Source organism: Callorhinus ursinus, unplaced genomic scaffold (genome assembly GCF_003265705.2).
Source record: "Callorhinus ursinus isolate GAN/ISIS: 27379988/994484 unplaced genomic scaffold, GSC_fseal_2.0 scaffold5, whole genome shotgun sequence".
Lineage (NCBI taxonomy): Eukaryota > Metazoa > Chordata > Mammalia > Carnivora > Otariidae > Callorhinus > Callorhinus ursinus.
In genome coordinates this window covers 15,487,243-15,495,987 of record NW_027397067.1, presented here as the reverse complement: position 1 = coordinate 15,495,987, position 8,745 = coordinate 15,487,243, and positions in this window count along the sequence as shown.

Genomic DNA, 8,745 nt, shown 5'->3' with positions numbered 1-8,745 from the left:
TCCTTCCCTTCCTTTCCTCTCCTCTCCTCTCCTCTCCTCTCCTCCCCTCCCCTCCCCTCCCCTCCTCTCCCCTCCCTTCCCCTCCCCTTCCCTCCCCTCCCCTCTCCTCTCCTCTCCTCTCCTTTTCCTTTCCTTCCCTTCCTTTCCTCTCCTCTCCTCTCCTCTCCTTTCCCAAAGCCAACCTGAACGAAGACCCAGAGAGAAGACGAGGCAGAGGAGCTGCCAAAACCAGACGATGAGAGAAAGGAAGTGAGATGGGAAGAACGATCACCAGAAGCACCCTGGGATGAAAATGCAAAGACCTTGAAGATTTGTCATTTTCCTTGTTATCATTTTCTGTTATATTTTGAATCCAAGAGCTTTTGTGGAGGAAGTGTGTGTGCTTTCACATAATGGTTTAGAGAAAATTCATCTTTAGTTTAGTGGACCTGTTCCTCACTGGAATTTTAAATCCGTTTATTCCTGAGCACTAAAAAATTCATAAGCAAAAACAAAATAAAGCAAACAAAAAAAGCTCTCTATAAATGTAGTGGTGAATTCTAATTATTTTTCAAATTTTTTCAGTTAGTCTAGTCATGGGATAGCTATATATATATATATATATATATATGTATTCATCTTTTTCCTAAATACATATTATTTAAATGACTATTGACTAATCTGCCTAATTTACTTTTTTTTTTTTTTTTTTTTTTCTTTTTGTACCTTTTTTTTTTGTTTTTTTAGGTCTGGAATTTTATTTTATTTAATTTTTAAAAATGATTTTATTTATTTATTTGAGAGAGAGAGAGAGAGTGGGGGGAGGAGCAGAGGGAGAGGGAGAGAGAGTCTCAAGCAGACTCCATGCTGAGCGCTGAGCCTGAGTGGGTCTCAATCTGGAGACCCTGAGGTCATGACTTGAGCCAAAACCAAGAGTCGGCACTTAGCCAATGGAGACACCCAGGCACCACGAGGCCTGGAATTTTAGAAAATGCTTCTGACAAGAGTATATTTCAAGCTGGTAGAAGTTACCATTGGTTGATAATCATGACTGATCATTGGTCAATCTCTGTGGATGAGCCATGGATTGATTTGTCCTTGATAATGAGGTCCCTATGATAGTCATGTTTATCTTTTTTTTTTTTAAAGATTTTATTTATTTATTTGACAGAGAGACAAAGAGAGCACAAGCAGGGAGAGCAGAGCAGGGAGGGAGAGGGAGAAGCAGGCCCCCCGCAGAGCAGGGAGCCTGATGCGGGGCTCGATCCCAGGACCCTGAGATTATGACCTTAGTCAAAGGCAGATGCTGAACAAGCTGCACCACCCAGGCGCCCCGAGTCATTTCTAGCTTATGTGGGGTTTAGAATAGCATTGAATTTTCTTCTGATGCTCTGTGAACTGCCCTCATCTACTTGCTAAAAAATTATGCCAGTTCCAGCCTTGTGATGACTAACTTGTATCATTATTCAGTGTGAGACTAGCCCATAAAAGGATACTCTATTTGGATATCTTGATGATGCTTCACAGAGACTGGATCTCCAAAGTCTGTGCTCCCCTTGCCCCTAGGATTGAAGGAAACTGGTGGAGGTACTCTACAAGAAAAAGGAAATAATGTACTTGCTTCCCCAAAGAGTCTTTGAGGAGGCAGAAAGGTCTGGTGGGGAATTATAGCACTGCATAATCTGCTTTTTGCCTCTCTCTCAAAGAGGGCCTAGGACACAGCCCCTGCCACATATATACCATATCCGCTCTTCTTTCCTTTCACCCTATTCTCAGTGCCAGGTGGCTGGACCTCATGGACTGAATCAGCTGGCTCCACACAAGCTAAAACCTGGATTCAGTGAATGGGGAATCCTGGCAAGAGAAGGAGAGGGAAAATGATGTCAGGGCAGATATTCCCCTGGATCCCTACTTAAGAGGTTGCCTCAGACTGATGGTGTCTCTTGACAGAAGGTCACGTCTCTCCAGTACTCCTTTGTACATATTTTTTTTAAAGATTTTATTTATTTATTTGACAGAGAGAGAGAGAGAACACAAGCAGGGGGAGTGGCAGGCCAACAGAGAGGGAGAAGCAGGCTCCCTGCTGAGCAGGGAGCCTGTTGCGGGACTCGATCCCAGGACCCTGGGATCATGACCTGAGCCAAAGGCAGACGCTTAACCGACTGAGCCACCCAGGCGCCCCTCCTTTGTACATAATTACTCAATGTTTCAGCAATTCCTCCCATGCACCATCCCTCAGGACTAGGGGTAATAACAGCCCACTACTGTCGGCCCCAGGGTCCTCAGCTATCCCTCAGGTTTTCCCCACACTCTACACACACTTCTGTGAATAGTCCTTTTGAAAATTGGTCCTCCTTGAGTTATGATAATTTGTATGTGTTATCTGTTTCCTGTTGACATCCTGGTTGATAAATACAGTCAATAATGAATAGTTTATTAAATGTTTACTATTTTAAGAGATTTATGAGTATTGAACCATTAAATCCTCTTATGAGGACAAATCAGAAGGCACTATTATTATCCCCATTTTATAGCTGAGGAGACATTAAACCATATGCCCAAGGTGTACAACAAGAAAGTGGTGGGGTGTGATTTGCGCCAGAGCATTCCATCTCCAGAGCTTAGGCTCTGCACAAACACCCATCTAAGGAATGAGTGCAGCTAGAAATGCACGAGGGGTGCAGTTTTACTGCTCCTTCAGAACTAGTGGGTATGAGAATTTACATTTTTAGCTAATTTAATCTATAAAGAGTTACTTCATTTTAATTTGCATTTTGTTGATTAATGATGAATATTTATTTCCGTATGTTATCCCTAGCTACTTGTCCACAAAAGAGATTGTCTTTTTGTGGTCTTTGACTATTTTTCTATTGCGATCATTGGGTAGTTTTCCTATTTTATGGGCTCCATACAAAATCAAATTTCCCAGGTTTATACATTTTTATTTTCATTATATTTTTTTTTTAAGATTTTATTTATTTATTTGAGAGAGAGAGAGAATGAGAGATAGAGAGCACGAGAGGGAAGAGGGTCAGAGGCAGAAGCAGACTCCCCGCTGAGCAGGGAGCCCGATGCGGGACTCGATCCCGGGACTCCAGGATCATGACCTGAGCCGAAGGCAGTCGCTTAACCAACTGAGCCACCCAGGCGCCCAATTTTCATTATATTTTTGACAAATATTATATTTTTTTGTAACTTCATTTACTTAGAAAAGGTGATTTTATTATTTAAGAAAGACGTGGTCATTGAAATATGTTTATTAAATGCATTGAAGGGAAAGAAATAAAATAAAACTCCTTTAGAACTGTGCCAGTCAGAGATAACTGTTGTTCCCAAGTTGAGCTCTTTTCATGTAGGCTTTATTTAATGTTTATAAATGATGTTTTACAATATCTGCTGTTTTGAAACTTTTAAATTTAAAACACTGTGAATATCTTTGCATTTCTCCACGTTTTTGTGTATGGTATCTGCTTTTATTTCCACATACAACATTTGTAATTAAAATAAAATGCATGCTTACTGTTAAATATTCAACTAATAAAAAATTTCCCTCTGTCATCACTGCCCATACACTGCATGGGGAGATGCTCCTAGCAGTTTGTTGTATAGCCTCAGGATCTCTTATTATGTACATACAAAATACATAGATGCGTTATCATATGGGCACATGGTTGGTTTAATCAGTCTTCTATTTTTGAATATTTATGTTGTTTCCAGATTTTTCCTGTTATATTGAAACCCAAGACTCTCAATAGCTGACATACTCAAAGATATATAGACACTATCTTTGAGATAAACACTGACCAATAGCTCAAACAAAGTATAAATTTTTGTGGGGTACTAAAGTCAGACTGCATTTTCTTCCAGGACTCCTCAAAGAGAAAATGGTAAAATAATGAACCACATCTTACAACATATCAATAATAAACATAGCAATTTGCTTCAAAGGATTCTTTTATATTATACTGCATTATAAAAAATGATATATATTTATTGTAGAAAACTTAAAAACTAAATATAAAAAATCTAAATAAAAATTCCCCATAAATCTCAATACCCCCAAATAGTCACACTTTCCCTTTTAATGTAAATTCATTTATAGTGTTTTCTCCTTGTGACACAATCACACTTTACATATTATTATCAAATATTCAAGGTCAAGAACAAAGGATTGGAGTGAACAGTTTCTGACCAGGTGCCACATGCTCAGTGAGATTTTGTGTTTCCCTGCATCCTACTTTATGGCATTTAAAAAGCTCCGACCACCTCCCAATCTCCATTTGATACCACTGCCTCCTATTGATTATGATCACCAAGATCCTCCCAGTAAAATCCAGAATGGTTTCCATTACTTGATGCCAAGAGCCTTAAATCATACACTGTGTAAGGAGGATTTCCATATTATTTTTCCAAATTACTTTTTTAGCTTTCACAACACCATCTGTTGAATAATCCTTAGCTTTGTCCTTCCTCGCTCCAAACATTCTGTTAAATAACTGAGTCTGTTTCTAGGCCATATTCTTCTTTTAATCTATCTTTATAATTTTGAACTCTGGCATTTTGTTACTAGCACCTTCATTCATTCAACAAATATTTATTGAGCAGCTATGTTCTTTGTGTTAGCATAGCAGTGATCAAAACTAACAAAGAGGGTCAAAGACAGAGTGTAGTGAGTGGGCTCTGCTATTTTATGGTTAGTGATAGAGAAAATTTCCCTGATAAAGCTAGAGTTGAGCAGAAAACTCAATAAGGAAGGTAGGAGCTATGTGGCCATTTAGAGAAAGAGAATTCCAATTGGAGGGGAAAGCAAGGGTGAAAACCTTGAGGCTCAGGCAGGCCTGGCACATTTCAGGAAGTGCAAAAAAGTCAATATGGTTGGAATGAAATGATTGGGAGGAAAGCAGGAAAAGAGGTCAGGGAAGGGTTGGGGTCTGGTGACTCTGAGCATGTGGGCTCCTGGAAGGCCTTTCCATTTTATTCTAAGGGAGATGAGAAGATTCTGAGCCAGGGAATGAAATTCACTGACATTGCTGGCTGTGGTTTTGAAAACAGAACATGGGGTTTTAGGTGGGGAATGCTCAGGACAAGAATGGAGGCCGGGCCACTAATTAGGAGGCCACTGTAATAATTTAGGTGAAAGCTTTATGATGTATCAGAAATGGAGTAATAACATCTGGAAGGGCTGGTGAAGATTAGTTGTGAGCCTCCAGAAAACTAGGGTCACAATCTAATAATCTTTCTATTTTGAGTATCAACCAGCCTAGGGCTTAACAACATGTCCCACAAAAACTCCTTGAATGAACTCCTTTATGGGACATCAAGGCCATAGCCTGCTGGACTTCCAGACCAGAGGTCTCTCCTTTCTGCTACTGTCTCTCTATTTTTGGTGTCTTCCTCTCAGAGAAAGTGTTCCACAGAGTCACCTTGTTTTCTGTTCTTCAGAGCTTTTCTTAAGTATTTCTTCTCCTGGCATGCCTTTCCGTGGACAACTTTTACCCTTTTAAAACCTGGTGAATATTGTACCATTCATTTGTCTCTCCAACAGATATTTACTGAGCACCTCATATCCATTGGGCACTCCCTTAGGCTCTTGTAATAAATGTATCGGTAAGTGAAATAGACAAAATGCTCACCTACAGGAAGATTACATTCCAGCAGAAGAAGAGAGAAAGTAAACAATAAACATAAAATGAAAGTAAATGGTAGGGCATGCTACAAGGTGAGACACGCTCTGGGCAGAGGCCAGGAACACGCCTGGGACCAGGGCTTAGAGCTGGGAGGCAGGGGCAGGGTACCTTGGACTAACTTGGAGGGCTGTTCAGATTCACGGTGAGTGGCTAGGTGGGCTCTGTCAAATCTTTCACCAGTGATTCTTGCTTAATTCTCAAAACAGGTCTGCTGTGTTTCTTATCATCGTTGCTTTTCAATTCATTTTTCCACAAGTGTCCTTGATATTCGCTTTCTAACACAATGTTAAAATACGTTTACTAGTTTTAAGAATCATAGCAACATACATTTACATAGCATTTTATAGTTTCTGTTGATTTTTAATATAATGATTATTTTGGCTTTGAGCCATGATTCCAGCAAATTGTGCAGTTAAATGAATATTAACATGAATTAAAATCAAAGAAAGCAGTACTCACAAAGAATTTATTATTTGTCCCCAGCTACATACATTGGGTCAAAAATCTTAGGGTTCACAAAGTCCAATTTAGTATATGAGATTTGCGATTTTGTTTTGTATGTACGTGAAATTTTCCATCATAAGCCTATTTATTGATTGAGTCTGTGATAATTTTGAACTCAATAATGGGGGAAAAAGTCAAGAAGGAAGAATATTGCATAAGTGGCAAATGGGGAGGAAATCGAATCAATGTTCATGAGATTGAAAGAGCAGACCTTGAAAGGGGCCTGCTTACCACAGGTCATCTGCACAGTTGCATTTTAGACACCCGCCCCTCCTCGCGCAAAGTAAGCTAGCTTCCTCCTAGAGAAGAAGGCACCCTCCCGAGTCTCAAATCAATCATTGTTAGGAAATCCAGTGTTAACTTAATGCCTCCTTTTCTCTGCACCATTCCTCCTGTTTTGCTGTAATATTTTAAACCTGGCTCTCAGTAAGTTGCTTTTGTCTCTAATACAGAACCATGGGTCTTAAGCTTGCTCAATGTGATGATATAAATGAGGCTTTGCTTGATAATATGATGGGGAACAATGTTTCATCTGATTTGAACAGCAAAGAGTAAATCCATAACCTCTCACTTTCATTTTTCACAGAAAGATTATATAATGCTTTGGGGAAGGAATCTCAGTTAGCCTGGTCTATGTAGTCTTCCAACACAGTGGTTGATGCAGGATCTGTTCTGGAATATTGAGAAGTGGCAGTTACAGAGTGACCGGTCCAAGAGAAATCAGGGATAGCCTCCGTCTGATACCACCATGGTCTCCTGCACATTCCATAGTAATCTTAATGCCAATAAATCTCTTTATTTAAATTGTAATACCATCCTACTGGGTCATTTATTGGAATAATCACCCCATTTCTTCCTACTGTGATATTATAGGAAAATACTTAGTTTCCAATAATCACATTTTCTAGGCCGTATCCTATCAAAGTATGAGTTAATACTCCCTTTTGGCTAGTGTTTTTACTTAAGAGGCAAAATTACTACTTAAAGAAGAATTATAGAGTATAATTTCTTTAAAAAAAGAACTAAACATTCCATGCCAAATGCCATACAAAATACAATATAAAATAGATCGCCAAACTCTCTGATTCATTTATGGCTGTTAGCCCTGCTGGTTGTCCACAAAGTATGCATAACTGATGTCTTCTACTGAATTGTGTTGCGTGGTTTCATATGACAGCAGAGGGAAATGACTTGGAAAATACAAAAAAAAAAGTATAAAACTTTAGAACAACAGCTTAAAGTGTTTAATGAACTATAAACAGCTTCCACTGTTTAAATGTCTATGAGCGGTGCAATGACAAAGAACAGCAAGGAAGGAATAGAATACGGTGCAGTTTATAATTAGAGCTATTAAGAGTACTAAAGTGAATATAGAAAGCAGCTACTAAAAGCGAGCTGCTTACCAAACGTTGTACGAAACATACACTCGAGGGTGCGTCTGCACTAGCCCTTTAAAAGGAAACACATTAAAGCACATTTATATCTGCTTGGTGTCAGCATGGAGGCAACAAAAATGCATTACTCCCAAAGAATGCTTTCTATTATGTGCAATAACATCTATATTATACATCACAGTGATGGGCATTATCATGGTGTCATTGCCATAGCTTTCAACATTAACACTATGGGAAAATGGACTCTTTCCGAGCACCTTAAGCTAAAAAAATGCTTGGTGGAAAACATAATGTTCATCAGTGAATTCATGTTAGTCCCAAATGAATTTTGTTTGTCAATAATGCATAAATGTGCCTCATGTAGGTATGTCCAAGGTTTTTCCCTTTTACTTTTATACTTGGGAGATTTTGAGCAACTTCATTTATTATGAATGAGTTGTTTTAGGGTAATAGTGAGCTACTCGGCACTGCTAATTACAGTATGACTTGGAGTCTATGAAGAGCCATGTGTGAAAAGGGACAGAGAGGCTGTGCCAGAAAGATGTCATATTCCTCCTAGTGCCCATAACTCATAGTGCCCACAATAAAACAAAACCCAACGAAACAAACAGAAACCACTGTGCTACAAGGTTCAGTGTGCAGTCTTTGTTCAAACCCCAGTTATCTTAACGGCCTTCAAATTACTTCTTTGCCATCGTCTGTTTTGCACAAGGGGTCTGCAAATGTCAGTGGCACAATTCAAATACCAGGAAGTTCAAGGGAAGCATGGTAACCATCCATTTTCATATGAAAGATCTTTGATTGATTACAGCTGAGGTCCCTAAGGCCTTTGTATGTGAAAGATGCAGGCTTGAGAGGGTGACTGTTGGCCCAAATCTTTTTCTATTACTAACGAGCTGGCTGGCTTTGCATATTCACTCAAATTTGGAACCTCCGTGTCTTCCTATATAATGCAAATTATGTTACCAAGTTCACAGGCTTTTATTAGACTAAGTAGAATGCATACATACATACATATATACAAAATTCATATTCATAGCATCTGGCTTAATAAATAGTAGTTCAACTCCTCAGTCCTGGTTCCTAAAGCTAATGATTGCTGAAGATAATAATGCTTTTTTTTTCGTTGTTGCCTTTACTGACCTCAGAGGCAGAATCAGAAATTTTCTGCTTAAAATATC